The 16,629-nt window shown below is 45.7% G+C and overlaps 1 protein-coding gene across 1 annotated transcript in view; it reads right to left on the reverse strand.

Annotated features, from left to right (window-relative positions):
• The window catches only part of LOC115530944 (glutamate receptor ionotropic, delta-1-like), a 614,288-nt gene that overhangs the window by 529,009 nt on the left and 68,650 nt on the right, over nucleotides 1-16,629 (reverse strand).

Consider the following 16,629-nt stretch of genomic DNA (forward strand, 5'->3'; position numbering starts at 1 on the left):
GCAAGTTCTCTCCACTCCCAAATCCAACCCTACAATCCAATTAAATACATATTGTTTTATAAATGATGCCATTGCCTGTCTGATTTTAATGAGGTTATATATGTTTGCTAATTATTTGGCAGTGACTTAATTGAGTTTTTTGACATGCAATATGGGGCAAATCTCCCTAATAACACTAACATCCCACGCGTCATAACATTTGTGTGTGAAATTTTTCATAATCAATCACCAGGAATTTTTGTTGCTGTGACTTGAGGTTTTGGTCAATATTTGGTGTGCTTTTTGCCCAAAAAGGTTGAAATCCACGGTTCTACGCCATCCATCCTCTATTTTTGGTTTGAAGTTTACATCTGTATATATTTTGATATTTTATATTTGTGTGCCTGTACTTCTGTACATTGACTAAGTTCTCCTTAGACTTGTCGGATTGTGTGTGTGTGTGTGTGTGTGTGTGTGTGTGTGTGTGTGTGTGTGTGTGTGTGTGTGTGTGTGTGTGTGTGTGTGTGTGTGTGTGTGTTTGTTTGATAGACAGCTGTGGTCATCCACCTAATGACTTTGTCCTCGCTAACCCACCAGTTTTTTTTCTCCTATCACGCCAGGAAGCATTAAGTGTCAGCCTGGACAGTCCTAGTTCAGATCTGGCATTGTGATCTGATGAGCTAGCCCACATCCCGAGGAGGTCAGGCTCGCCTTCTGATTGGATAACAGTGGTATTTGGACAGCAGTACAGCCTACATGCCTACACGTGGCCCGCCAGGGTTCTCCTCCTTCTCCTCAGAAGGTATACACCGTTACACACACATGGACTCAAATGATCTAACATTAACCATATCAGCCTATGAATGACATGTATCTGAAACTTAATAAAAAAAATATTTTCCTTTTCAGGAACCATTACATATATATTGTCGTATCGCCCGGCCGTACTGTAAGTCTCTTTGAATGAGTGCGTCGTGAAACCAAAAGATAGTAATAGTGAACATGCCTCTTAGCCAGCAGTTGTCAAGCTCTTTAAACACCAACTGCTTGGGTCTTGGTTTGGCAAAGACAGATTAAACAAGTTGTTCTTGCTCATAGAAAATGACATTGAGATAGAATAAGTACACACATTTGACAGTTAATATCCGCTCATAAATGTTTCCAACAGCCTGAACACACTGAGGCTGTGACTACATGCATTAGCTTCTGTGAGGACAGCTGTATCACAGCGCACACCAGTTGTAACGACGACAGAGCCTGGCGCACAGCAAGTCTAAGACAGCTTTGTTTGGAGAAGGCTTTCACAAGAAAGGTTTAGACTGGCTAAGTAAACGTTTGGCAAGTCCATCAGAGTGGCCAAACGTCTGAGAAGCTGGGACAATAATTCTCAGCAAGTCTCATCAGTCTGCGAGGGACTACATGAGATCACCAACCCCCCAAAACTGAATGACCTGAATGACTGCAGTTTGGGCCAACAATGGTAAAATCCTGACTCTGAACCACAAACCCAGCTCCTCTCAAAAAGCTAGGCCCCGTCCACATGGAGCCGAGTTTTTGGTGAAACCGCATAAGTCTACTGCGTTTTTCTGAAACCATGTCCCAGGGTTGTTTCAAATATATCCGGCCCATGCGGTTTCATCTTAGGATTCGTGTCGACCCCTGAAACGCAATCGATGATGTCATTGCCCACCCACCAGGTGGACGACGTCGAGGTTGTGTTGAATTCTTTTTATTTTTATTATTTCTGTAGCTTTAAATACAGCCCCCTTGATACATTGAATTACTAACTATACATGAAAGAGTATTACTGCTCAATTTAAAAGGTTGAATCACCTCGCGCAGGCTGTTGCAGGGTTGATGCACTACACTTTTTTTTGTGGAGAACCAGCACCTTGAATATTTACTACAGCGTTTCTACGGCTCAATGCGTTTTCGCAATGAGTCCTTCTTGACATAGATATTCCTGAAACGCATCAAAGGAAAACGGAGGGGAAAAGATTGTTTTCGCCCGTCTGAACAGGGCCTGGGCCCAGTTTCCCGAAAGCATCATTAGCCTAAGTGGATCGTGAAGTGCGGCGTATGAGCATCGTACAGTTTTCACACCGTTTCCCGAAAGCATCGTAGGTTACGAACTTCGTGAAAATGCTCGTAGCTAACGAGGACTCCAGGGGTACTCGACTCCAGGACGCTAGGAGCATCGTTAGCCTACTATAGCCTGAGTGGCGTCACCAGCGGACACTCCTAGTATTGGATGCGTTTTATTAAAACCCATCCAATACCACAGGATGCCCAGCTTGAGCCATTTCTTAACCAAAAACAGTGGTTACCGCCGATATATTACTCATAGACTACTGTTAGATTTAAACAGCAAAGATAGAGACAGAAGTCAACAACAACATAATTTATTGCAGCAATTAAAAATTCCAAAAATACAAGTGCAGCCAAAATGTACCGATCAAACTCCACCTCACAAGGCATATAATAAAATCAAATGATTCCATTGCTCTTGTGTGGGAGGTCGCTTTCGAGCTGCACTTGCTGTCTCCCTCTGATTTTAATTCAACCATCGTGGTTCAAATGTCCTCATATTGATAAATGACAGAAGACATAGGCTACTAGACATGCATCATGCTGAGACCAGCGGGTGTCGGAGAATTTCTGCATGCGTTTTTTGTTGTGATTGTTTGCATTAAGCACTGTAGGCGCTTCGGTGAGAATGTGATGAAGTTCACTATTTATTGGACCCTGTCTAGACAGTAACGAAAATCCCTGACCATAGTTAATCGCATTTGTGGTCTACACTCAGACGTGAACTCATTATTGCATGCGGGTGTCTGAAAAATTAAAACATTCGGGAGTATGCAATACAAATTATTCTAAAATGGTCAATGGTCCGTTCACCAGTGAACCAAGAAAGCCTGCTCCGTGACGAACGGGGGATTTGACCCCCTCGGTTTTACACAGGAAACTTGAGATAAGAAGGTGAAATCACAGGGCGTGCCAAGCTGCGACCGAACCGGCTCGGCAGTGTAAAAAGACCTATAGCCAGGGTTCGACTTAGGTGGGAGCCAGTGGTTAGGTGGGAGCCAGCCATAGAGAGAGGTCTGGCTCCCATGAAAGCAGCAAACTCAAATATCTGTGGGGGTCTCTGAAAATACAGCAGCAAAATATTGTAATTACAAATAAAACTTTTTTCCCTTCCACATGCAGAGAAATATTGAAGTTAATTGGGATAATGGAACGCTGGTCAATATCGGGAACATTAGCCCAGACAGGGCGAACCGGACACCAACGCGAAACGGAGGTGCTTCGACTTAAAGGGGCTTATTTTCGATAATGAGCGGCTACTTGCCAAACGCAAAATTAACTTCACAAGTTGTCTTTTTACAGTTTATTTGCAAGATCCATCCTGAGAATGATCGTACCAGCGAAGATGCATCGTTAACGCATGCTTGCCTCTCCTTCTTCTTCTTTTTGCTGGAATTCTGAAGCAGAAGCAGCGCCCCTTATGGGCCTTGAATGTGTACCACAGCGTTTCTACAGCTCGATGCGGTTTCGCAATGAATCCGTCTTTTCAGAGATATTCCTGAACCGCAGAAAACGAAAACAGATCGTTTTCTGCAGGATAACAACAAACAGAAGCTTGCTCTGGGTCACGAGCTTTGAGTACGTGCACGAAGGGGTCACGCGCGGGGAGCGGGGGGAGGCAAAGTGCAGTACGACCGTTTGATTGACGTACTTACTGTCCAATGCCACTCGGTGGGTCTGGAAATCATTGGCTGCAGTTTACGAGCCCTGCCTGTTCCACAGGTGATTGACTTGTTTAATTTTCATGTCAGTACTTCTAACTCAGTGGCTGTAAGTGGATTATGATAAGGATTTCAAGTAATTTTGCAAAAATGGCAAAAAAAGAGAATGCCATACCCAACCTTTAATTAAGGTATTTGTTTACATATTATTTAATAGAATCTTGGTTAGGGTTAACACTGGCCCTATAAGATAAAGTTTAAATGAACACCAAACACAACTTGCTCATATGATGTTGCTTTTTATACAACAGTTAGTTCCGACCAATTCATTTGATTGGACAAGAGGCATTCCATGAGTGCTGATATAGCACTCATGGAGTATAACAGCACTGGGACTGTTAACTATATATACATGTATCACTCCAATTTAAAGGTGTTCGAATAACCGTTAATGTTAGTAAAGATTTTTATGTAGCTTAGATAGCTAGTGTGTTTATGTGTTGCTTGGCAACAGTTCAGACTCAGACCAGTTGCGGATCAATTTGTGTTCTCGGAACCAAAGAAATCATTAAATACACAAATAGATCATAATATGTTTTTGCTTATTACTTATAGCTAATAAATGCTTGTAGAACTGTTGTATAAAAGAAATATCACACTCGAGGTCGTGCTGTTCTACTGAATATCAGCACGGCTGTGATTAATTTTGGCACTCGACCAACGGCCGAATCACAACCGTGCTGATATTCATTAGAACAGCACTCCCTCTCGTTTGTTATTGCTTTATTTTCTTTTAAGCACCAAACTCACCAAGGCACTTCAGTCCAGTCCTTTCTCTCTCTCACCCCTATATATTACTGGAATCTTTGGCTCAGACAGCTAGAATGTGCAAGACTCTCACAGACCACACCCAGAAATTAGTAGAAGGACACACACACACACACACACACACACACACACACACACACACACACACACACACACACACACACACACACACACACACACACACACACACACACACACAGGTATAGCAAAAGATAAAGCCAAACCGAGACTGTCAGGATAGACAGCACAATCTTAAATCATGACTAAATCGTATTATCTGTGTGCTATTGAGCGGACTGCCCCACATCTAGAGCAGGCATAAACCAACAATGCCAGAGTGTGTCTGTTTGTGTGTGTGTGTGTGTGTGTGTGTGTGTGTGTGTGTGTGTGTCTGTGTGTGTGTGTGTGTGTGTGTGTGTGTGTGTGTGTGTGTGTGTGTGTGTGTGTGTGTGTGTGTGTGTGTGTGTGTGAGTGTGTGTGTGTGTGTTTGGGAGTCACTCTCAAGGGTAGCGGAAGCAGAGATGGTGAGATAAACTCCTTGGAATGAGTTTCTCAGTAATACGCATGCTTCTGTTTAGTTATTTATTGATCTGCCTTGAATATTTCTGTATGTTTATCCCTCAGGTGGTTTGTAGAAAACGTATGACTTGTGTTGCTCACATTTTTGGGGGGTTTAGATATTTTAATGTCATTTATCTTGAGCTTTGCAGTTGACTTTGCAATCTCCAGAATTCAGTCTCAATGATAAGACTTACTTATATTGGCTGTTCATTTACATTTGTACTCCAAGCCATCAGCCCTTCAAACTTTGAACATAACAGTTACACTACAGCGATGGAAAAAACATATCTGGGGACTTCTGGAACCACACTGCACCCCCCCCCCCCCCCCCCCAAACACACACACACACACACACACACACACACACATTGGGTGCCAATGCGTCTACTGTCCTGCAGACAGCAGATTAAAGGTATTTTGCGGTGCAGTAGGGCCGCAGCGTAGCCACACACCGTCTAACATATTGGCTACAGGCTATCGATAGAGGTTTATTTTTACTCCCCTCATAAGCCATCAAGCGTTTAAGAGATCAATGCTCAGGCAGACCGAATATGGCTCGCTGAGCCTGCTTGCCTTCACACTGTCATGCTCTATAGTTACCTCGCCTGGCTGCTTTTCTTCTGCTTCTCTTCTGCTTCTCTTCTTCTCACCTTGAATCTAAAGCCGATGCTTTTTTGAAGAAATATCCACTGTGGTCGTATTTATAACTCTTTCCGGTATTTTAAAGGTTGGGTACGGAATTCGCTTTTTTGGCCATTTTTGCAAAATTACTTGAAATCCTTATCATAACCCGCTTACAGCCACTGAGCCAGAAGTACTGACATGAAAATTAAACTTGTCTATCATCTGTGGAACGGGCTCGAAAATCTCCAGCCAATCATTTCCATTGCCACCGAGTTGCATTGGACAGTAAGTACGTCAATCAAACGGTCGTACTGCACTCCCCCTCCCCCGCGCCCCGTGCGCGACCCCTTCGTGCAGTACTCGTGACCCAGAGCTCGTGACCCAGAGCAAGCTCCTGTTTGCTGTTATCCTGCGGTAGCTACTGGAACTAGTTAATCCACATTTGGACCTAGCAGTAGAAAACAATTTCCATGGCAGACAAGACGCCACCATCCCCACCACCACCACCACCACCACCAGCAAAGAGAAGGAAAACTCTTTTTCAGAGAGTAATTGATAATAAAAACGCTGAAAGAGAAAAACTGAAATCAAGAATAATCCTAGGCGCTGCTTTCGAACGTTGGCGGCAACTGAAGGACGAGAAGGGTCTAAAAACCGATGCTTGTGTGGCGGTTGACCTAGTTTCAAAGTTTATACCGTTTATACTCGGTAATACCGGTGTTGAGACGAGTGTATTACTCGGTGTGAAAATGTCCACACCGCGGCAACCCTAGTGAAAACCAGGACTTCCAATACAATTATATGAAACAAACATACTGTAATGAGGAGTTGGGTGGGGGCAGTGTGGTGACTGGCTGGTGTTGGGGGGGGAGGGTCCGAAGAGCCGGTGAACAGGTGAGGGTGATTGAGGGTGGATTTAAGGGAAGAGCATAGCGACAGGGCGGGGAAGCTGGGAAGGACGAGTTACCGCTACCGCCGGACTGCACTCACGGGTTGGGTGGGTGCCGTTCGCACGCTGGTTAGGGCTGCCGGCGGCGAAGATAGCTTAGGGGGCTACCCGAGAACTAGGGACGGGGACTAGGAGTGTGGCTGCGGTGCGGCTTCCCAGCGAGGGGTGCTCCGGTTCCGCTACCGATCGGAGGCCTCCCGAGTGCTGGACTGAAGTTTCCCTTCTCCCGTTTGCCTGCCAGCACCCACGCCTAGACCCTGGGGGAGGGTCCCGCATCCCGGGAGAGTTAAGTAGGACGCCGCTGTTCGGCGTGTGTGTGTGTGTGTGTGTGTGTGTGTGTGTGTGTGTGTGTGTGTGTGTGTGTGTGTGTGTGTGTGTGTGTGTGTGTGTGTGTGTGTGTGTGCGCTTCGGCGGGTGGGGTAACGCAGGCACCTGACCGAGCGGTTGTTGTTCTGTATATTAAATAAATATCAGTTGTATCCTGTTGGCGCTGCCTTTGTTGTTTGTCGGATTTCTCCAGCCGCAACAATCTGACCTCGCGTTCTAGGTTTATTACACTGGTGGCAGTGGTAGGATCCGCTTAATTGTTGTGAACTCTATATACCCTAGACACCGCGCAGAAATGTCAGAGGCGGAGGCGAATGCTAGGGCCGACGAGGGGGATGACGCAGGTAGGGCGGGGCCTCCAAGAGCTACTGCTCGGCCTGTGTTCATGCCTGAGACGTTTACCGGTATAGGCCGGGAGTGGTCGGACTGGTCAGAGCAATTTGATCTGGCGGCAGATGTAAATAATTGGGATGAACCCTTAAAGCTTAAATTCATGTCTCTGCTACTCTCTGGGCGTGCTAGAGATATGTATAGCGGTTTGTCTGGGGATGCTAAAGGGAACTACGCATTGTTAAAAGGTGCTATGGCCAGATGTTTTGAGCCCTGTGACAGTAGCGACTGGAGTCGGGCTACTTTCATAGTCCGCCGTCGTATGCATAATGAGACTGCCAGGGAATTCGGAAATGACCTACGGCGTCTCGCCACCAAAGCATACCCCACAGCTGATGACCGCACACGTGATATGTTGGCTAGAGATCAATTCCTTACACATTTTGCAACCGGTGACTTCCGTATCAGCCTGCGTCGATCAAAACCTAATACCTTAGAAGATGCCATTGATCTTGCGTCTGAAATAGAGCTTCTTAGGAATTTGGAGCAAACCCACCTGATGCCTGATGCTAAAGTAAGGGGAGTGGTGGAGCATAAATCTAAAAGTGATGAGAAAATGGAAGTGATGATGGGGGTAGTGGAGGAATTGAGGCAGGAAGTAAAATCTCTTAGTATATCAGTGAGTAGTATTCAACGGTCTATGAAAAACTCTGCTTCGAGTCAACTTTCAGGGAATCCTGGACGAGATTCTAGGGACAGTGGTCTTCCACAAGGGCCCGTAAATCAAGCCCGAGGGGCTGGGGGTGGGTGTTGGGAGTGTGGGTGTACCCGACACATGAGACGGGACTGCCCATATTTGCAGGGAAACTACAGGGGGCAGGTACCGTAGGCCTAATGCCTGTCCCCCGGCGCTTTAGTATATATGCGGCCTCTACCAGCAACCAGGGTGGCTCAGGATACATCGGAGCCAAAATAGGTGCGTTAGACTCCCTTCTGTTGGTAGATAGTGGGGCAACATTATCGGTGATACCAAAACAACTATGGCTTGAAATTACTAAGGGGGGAGCAGAACTGTCGGGACATCAGGGTGATGTGTCTGCAGCTAATGGAGGGTTAATGGGGATTTTGGGGAAATGGCAAACAGTCTGCCAGTTTGATTCATTGGCATTAATTGCAGAGTTTCTGGTAGCTGATGTGCCTTCTCAGGATATTCTCTTGGGCTTTGACTTCTTGAGTAAATATGGGGTAGTGATTGACTTTGGTAAGAAGGAGTGCCGAATAATGGGTAAACAGTTTCCCCTGATTGTTCCGGCAGATATTGATACACCCCAGACAGTGAGCGTCCTGGAAGACACTGTAATTCCCCCACGTAGTGAGGTAATCATTGCGGGAACGGTGGAGAATTCATTCAGGCCCAGCTATGAGGGTATGTTGGAACCAGCAGACACGCTCTCAAAACAATGTGATGTAATGATTGCTCAGGTGGTCTGTCGAGTGGAAAGGGGGAGGCTGCCGATAAGAGTGATTAATGTAACTAAAGATGCTCTTACATTAAAGGAGGGTATGAGACTGGGAACGTTACACACAGACATTGAGGTGGGCTGTAAGGCTGAACATTTAGGCAGGGGAGAGGATGAGGAGGGCCCAAAGGAGACATGGTCTGTTGACAAGCTTATTGACTACTTTGGGTTGCAGCAGAAGAGTTTTGCGCCATCTGAAGTAACAGATATCCGGGACTTGTTACGACGAAATATGTCTGTGTTCAGTGAGGGGGCGGGGGATTTGGGGAGAACTCACCTGACATTACACCAGATTGATACAGGGGATGCGAAGCCTGTGAAGTTGCCACCCCGTCGGGTTCCCCTTCATTTACATCCTTAATATATAACACTCCCAGGGTGTTAATTTCACTCGATTGTGTTTTTTTTTTTGGTACGAGGTGTCAGACCATTTAAAGCAAATGTTGGCAAATAACATAATTCAGCCTTCTCATAGTCCATGGGCGGCACCAGTAGTTCTGGTAGGCAAGCGTGACGGAGGCCTCCGGTTTTGTGTGGATTACCGCAAGTTAAATGATCTAACCCGTAAAGACGCGTATCCGTTACCACGGATTGATGATGCCCTGGACAGTCTGAATAAAGCTTGTTGGTTTTCTACTCTTGATTTAGCCAGTGGTTACTGGCAAGTGGAGTTGGATCCCAGGGATAAACATAAGACTGCTTTCACCACTCGGCAAGGCCTGTTTGAATTCGATGTCCTTAGTTTTGGTCTTTGTAATAGTCCTAGTACCTTTCAGCGACTGATGGATCTGGTGCTAGCAGATCTGCAATGGACCACCTGTCTGGTGTACCTGGATGATATTATCATCTTTGGACGAACATTTCAGGAAAATTTGGGTCGTCTGGACGAAGTTTTGACAAAGCTACGTCAGGCTAACCTTAAAGTCAAGCCTGCCAAATGTAATTTGTTTGCTACTCAGGTGCAGTATTTGGGACATATCATTTCCTCAAAGGGGGTGAAGGCAGATCCTGCAAAAGTAGAGGCAGTGCGTCAGTTTACGTTTATAAAGCATTTCAAACACTATTTGTTGGGTAAGGAATTCGTCCTGCGGACAGATCATAACTCCTTGAGGTGGCTGCATAATTTCCAAGGGTTGGAGGGACAGTTAGCCAGGTGGGTGGAGCAGCTGGCTAGCTTCCAATATAAAATTGTTCACCGCCCGGGACGAGTGCATGCCAACGCAGATGCCCTTTCTAGGCTGCTTACCTGCCAACGCCGGTGGCCTCGGAGCCAGCCCCACAGACACGAGGGGCGCCGGTAATAGTGGCGGTGAAAACCGTGCCTCCCAAGGTAACCCTAGAGTGGGAAGGGGATGAGTTGGCTTTGGCTCAGCGGGAGGATGTCGATGTCTCTTGGGGCCTCTCCCCGAAACACCCAGAAAAAGCAAATACATTCTAGTTATTGGGGACTACTTTTCAAAATGGACAGAGGCGTTTCCACTTCCTAATCAGGAAGCCGAAACAGTGGCCAAGGTGTTGGTTGAACAGTGGGTGTGCCGCCTTGGAGTGCCACGGATAATCCATACTGATCAGGGCCGTAACTTTGAATCCAAGTTATTTAAAGAGGTGTGCCAGTTGTTGAACATGCATAAGACCAGGACGTCAGCTTACCATCCTCAATCTGATGGAATGGTGGAAAGGTTTAACAGAACACTGGCATCCATGTTATCTCTCTTTGTGGATGAGAACCAAGCTAACTGGGATACCCTGTTGCCTTACGTGATGATGGCGTATAGAAGCAGTGTTCACTCCAGTACTGGGTTTACGCCAAACAAAGTTGTTTTTGGGCAAGAGATAGTCCTGCCGGTGGACGTCATGCTGAACCTGGATAATGGGGAACAATTCTCTTCTGCTTCAGAATACGTGGCTAGATTACTGGAGACATTGTCTACAGTGGTAGATGCGGTAAAAGGCCACCAACTAAGGGCATCTAGGAAGCAGAAGGAAGAGTATGACTTTAGAGCACACTTCCAGTACTATTCTGAAGGGGAATTGGTGTGGGTCCGGGGGACAGCTAAGAAAAAGGGTCTCTGTCCAAAATTACAACGAAGGTTTAACGGGCCTTATAAAGTCAGAGAGAGGATTACGGAAGTGCTGTATAGACTGGTTCCAGTGGAGGGGGGAACAGAAATGGTGGTACACTTCAACCGACTTAAACCATGTCCTTCGTCTGTAACAGAGGTTACCCACCAAGGGGATGCAGAGAGACAACCGGCAGCTGGCATCCCACCAGAGGCTACCAACCAAGGAGATGCAGAGAGACCACTGGCAGCTGGCATCCCACCTGGTGAGACCTGGCTGCAAACCCTAGCTCCGACGGTGGGCCGAGAGAGCGAGGGGGTAGTGCCAGGAGCCAGACCCGGGGGGTCCCCAGTCCCACCTACAGCAGGTGAAAGCAGTGTGCCAGGACGCTGCGCTGCTCCAGTGGGATCCCAAGGGCCAGGGAACCGGCCGGCTCGAGATACCCAGGACCGAGGTCAAGAATCTTCTGACCCTGGACCCAGGCAGACGGCCACAACTAGCCGTTCGCCAATGGCAGGGGAGCGGCAGCAAGATGCAGCCCTTTCGCAGCCCTTCCTCACTCTCTTTTCTCGCCAAGGACGACAAAGGAGGGCCCCAGGATGGTCCCGGGACTATGATTTGAGCTAACTGCGACTCGAGGACGAGTCTGCTTTATGGGAGAGGGGAGTGTAATGAGGAGTTGGGTGGGGGCAGTGTGGTGACTGGCTGGTGTTGGGGGGGAGGGTCCGAAGAGCCGGTGAACAGGTGAGGGTGATTGAGGGTGGATTTAAGGGAAGAGCATAGCGACAGGGCGGGGAAGCTGGGAAAGACGAGTTACCGCTACCGCCGGACTGCACTCACGGGTTGGGTGGGTGCCGTACGCACGCTGGTTAGGGCTGCCGGCGGCGAAGATAGCTTAGGGGGCTACCCGAGAACTAGGGACGGGGACTAGGAGTGTGGCTGCGGTGCGGCTTCCCAGCGAGGGGTGCTCCGGTTCCGCTACCGATCGGAGGCCTCCCGAGTGCTGGACTGAAGTTTCCCTTCTCCCGTTTGCCTGCCAGCACCCACGCCTAGACCCTGGGGGAGGGTCCCGCATCCCGGGAGAGTTAAGTAGGACGCCGCTGTTCGGCTTGTGTGTGTGTGTGTGTGTGTGTGTGTGTGTGTGTGTGTGTGTGTGTGTGTGCGCTTCGGCGGGTGGGGTAACGCAGGCACCTGACCGAGCGGTTGTTGTTCTGTATATTAAATAAATATCAGTTGTATCCTGTTGGCGCTGCCTTTGTTGTTTGTCGGATTCCTCCAGCCGCAACAATCTGACCTCGCGTTCTAGGTTTATTACAATTATTTTCTAAAAATAGTAATGATTTATGTGACCGTTTAATGTTTATAACATCTGGTGCAACCATAGCCGCGAGAACGTATTCTCAGCAGGGGGTGCTGGAAAAAAAAACCCGGCCTGCACTAGACTCGCAACTCGTCACATTGATAAAAAAAAGTATATATAGCAGTGCAGCTCAATTACACCAGTGCATGCGCGCACAGTTGAAAATCGATCGTTGTGTTCACTTCCTTCACACCATGGTTCACATCCAGCTGCTCACAGAACAAGTTTAGCGCACCACCGCTACCCTCACACTTTTTCATATAAACTTTTTTCAGCACTAGGTCATATGAGCATTAAATAAATGCTGCGTCTCAACATGCCTTGGACAGCAGCGAGGATGACTCGCTTTGCCACGGGCCGAAACAGTTCGGAGCGACCACAGCCAGAGCGAACACAGCGGGGCAGGGGAGTGTCAGGAAGTCTTTGGTGTACACATCAGTACGGCCTATTTGCACTACTGTTTAGCGGCAATGGAGTGTTTTATTCTATGCCTTTTTATTTTCGTATATTATTTCAATTAATACAATTTATTTATTCATGAAATCAAGATCTGGTCTTCAAATCTTTTTTCCAAATATAGGTCGTCTTACAATGGGGTTTGTGTTTATATTCGGACCAATACGGTACAGCGGGCGCTCACATGACGTTAAGCATTTCCTGGTGCATAATGTGACGCTTCAGAACCTAAAATCCCGTTTCTCCCCGTTGACACGACAACACATAACCGGCGTTTTCAGAAATCTCCACTTTGGCCGGAGTTTTTAGAAATGATCGTTTTCTGTGATAAGACAGGGCCTCGGACAGGGGGTGTTGCATCACCCCCAGCACCCCTACTTCCCGCGGTACTGGGTGCAACTTACAGCTGAATGTAGTGCCATGTTGTTAAACGAAAACCTACGCTAGCCTGGCTCGCTCTCGCGCATCTCTGTTCGCGCTCGTGCATGATTGCGCGTCCAGGTACTTGGAATGGGTGGAGTCAGAGTCAGCGTTGAAGGAGAGGGGGTAGGACCATTTGAGTTGTGTATTTTCAAAATCGTTTCGCAAATCGCGTACCCAACCTTTAAACATGCATTTCAGTTGACAATCCTTTATAAACTGACTTTTTAATCACTGCATGTCAACTCCATTCACATGCAATAACGTAAATCTAAAACATGCACTGCTGGTGAGGCACTGTTGGCCAACAGACTGCCTCCTTTGTCCTTTTGTGACAACCCACTGACCTCAAAATGATCTTGTGTGACCTGACAGTGACGTTCTGATGTCCAGATGTGACATCACATAGTGACCTCACACTGACATCATGGTGACATCACAAGGAACTGGTGTTCACCCTCAAAGTGACATCAACTCAAAGTGACATGGCCCGACAGAGAAATGTGTGCCCTAAGCCAATCGCACAGACTCAGACCTATGGTGTGCGTCCCACGAAAACTTTAGTACCATGACACAAGTCTTCTCATCCCTATAAGGCAAGGCAAGGCAAGGCAAGGCAACTTTATTTATAAAGCACTTTTCATACACAAGGCAGACTCAAAGTGCTTCACATATAAACATTGTCATACAATAAAATAAAATAATAGATCAGTAAAAGAAAAACATATGCAAAGAAATGGGTAAAATAATAAAAGGCATTTTAGTATTAAAATAGAAAATAAAGGAGAAGTTAAAAAAGCTTTTTAGAAAGTGCAATGTATTTAAGATTTTAGCAGAAAGCTATAGCAAACATAAAAGTATTCAGTCTTGTTTTAAAGGTGCCCAGAGTTGGGGCAAGTCTTAAATCCTCTGGGAGTTTATTCCAGCTATTTGTTGCATAGTAACTAAATCCTGCTTTCCCATGTTTTGTGTTTACTCTGGGGATAATTAACAGATTGGTCTCAGAGGATCTTAGTGGTCTAGAAGGCTGATGTAGTGGAAGCATATCAGTTAAATATTTTGGGCCTAAACCATGTAGGGATTTATAGGTTAGCAACATGATTTTAAAATCAATTCTCTGACCTACAGGAAGCCAATGTAACGATTTCAGAATTGGTGCAATATGATCACATTTTTTGGTCTTTGTTAGAACTCTAGCAGCAGCATTCTGAACAAGCTGAAGCTTCCTCAGAGTTTGTTTTGGGAGACCTGTGAGGAGACCATTGCAGTAATCAAGCTTACTAGTGATAAAGGCATGTACAAGTTTTTGTAAGTCTTCGGTGGACATGAGCCCTCTAAGTCTTGCTACATTTTTAAGGTGATAATATGCCGATTTTGTAACTGATTTGATGTGACTGTCAAAATGTAAATCTGAATCCATGATAACCCCTAGATTTCTGGCTTTGATTGAGGTTTTCAGGGACAGAGAGTGAAGGTGTTGGGTTACTTTAAGCCTTTCCGTTTTAGAACCAAATACAATTATCTCTGTTTTGTCCTCATTTAGTTGAAGGAAATTTCGGCACATCCATTCCTTCACTTGCTCAATGCACTGGCACAGCAGATCTATGGGCCGATAGTCATTTGGTGATAGCGATACATAGATTTGCGTGTCATCAGCATAGCAATGATGGTCAATATTGTTATTTTGCATGATTTGCCCTAGTGGGAGCATGTAGATGTTGAATAAAGAGGGTCCTAAGATCGAACCTTGTGGGACTCCACATGTCACGTTAGTTGATTCTGATACAAAGTCGGCATGTCACCAAAGCCAATGGAAATAACCATTAACCTATACCAAATGGACATCATGCTGAGACATTGACATTTCACAACAGTTAATTAACATCCTGGATCCAACTGAACTGCATGCTCCGGTACTTAGCATACTAATGTAAGTGTAAGGATACTTAGCAGATGGGATTACCTTTGAAGCAAGTCCCCGCAGTTCAGCTGTCGACTTTATTCAACTAGGTGTTTCATGTGAAAATCACCAAAAGTCATATGAGTCATAATTATATATCATGTATATGACATAACTCTTATTACCACAGTGTGGTACAAGGTTAGGTCTGTGAATAAAATTACACATTTCCTCTTTTCTATGGGATCTGCCTCTGTCCTCTACTTTGTTCACTATCTTCTATTTTCAGAATTTCATTTCCTCAAGCTCTCCTTCCAGCTGCAGTTCAACCATTCCTCACTAAGCGTGTCAGCAAATATCATCTACCAGGAGAAAGTATTTCATACCGGTGGCTTTTCAGACCCTCACAGTAATTGTCTTAAGGAGCCTAGCCATATATATCCATCCGGAAGAAATAATGGTCTGTTCTGATAATGAGAGTGCTAGGTCACTTCTCTGCTGCCTTGCTGAAGACAGGTTTTCTTTTCATTAAAACTAAAACTAAAGCGGACTCCTCCGAGCATGGTTTGTGTCCCTATTACTTGTAATGCACTATATCATATGAATGATTGTGGGGTTATTGTGGTCTCCAAGACAATGAGTTCACTTATAAGTATGACCTGTTCTCCACAAACACTACGTTTACGTTGACCATCTTGAACTCACGTCTTCACGACTTTGAGTTAACCTATAAGTACGACCTGTTCTCCACAAACACGACGGTAATTGCCTGCTGCAATTCGATAGAGAAAAAAAAAAGGAGAAAACAGGTTATAGTGTCCTGTGTGGCTTAAAACCTTAATCTTTACCCAATCCGTTCAATGGCCATTTTTGACACATAATGTATTTGTCAGTTTTCTGTTGCCGAACACTAATATATACGTACGCTAATTAATATTTAAAGGGCCTGGTCTTTACCAACAGGGAAAAGGTGAAGTCATTGACCTCACAAGTGGAAGTTTCCACCTATACTAACGGTGTACTTATCACCTCACCCGTCATCTCACTGGTGGACTGTAGTGGTAGGCAGTGTTGCCAGATTGGACGGTTTTCTGCTCAATTGGGCTTCTTTTGTTTACGTCAGGCGGGGAAAAGTACATTGGGCGGGTGAATAAAATTTGGGCTGCTTCTGTTTACATTTGGTGAGTTTTTAATGAATGTTTTTAATGTTTTTGTGAAAAATATTTTAACTGTTATTATTAATATTATATTATTATTCATGTATAAATATTTAAAAAAATATATAAATATAGATATTTTTTAATCTGCAACATTTCATTTGGAACTAAACTATGACGTCAGTTCAGCAGATAGCAATTTTGCACTGTAGATGCGCGGAATTTGAAGTGGTTGGCCTAGCTTATCATCATGTCGAAACCTGGATCATCAAAGGTAAGATGATTTTTATGTCACCTTATCTTATTTGCCCTCTCAATGAGCTGCTGTACGGCCAGGTCGTTGTGCATCTTTCAGCACCACAGGTGCGGAAAGTGGCGAGGAGAAAAAGAGAGGGAAGGAGGGAGGGA

The sequence above is a fragment of the Gadus morhua genome, chromosome 18 (assembly GCF_902167405.1).
Source record: "Gadus morhua chromosome 18, gadMor3.0, whole genome shotgun sequence".
Taxonomy (NCBI): Eukaryota; Metazoa; Chordata; class Actinopteri; order Gadiformes; family Gadidae; genus Gadus; species Gadus morhua.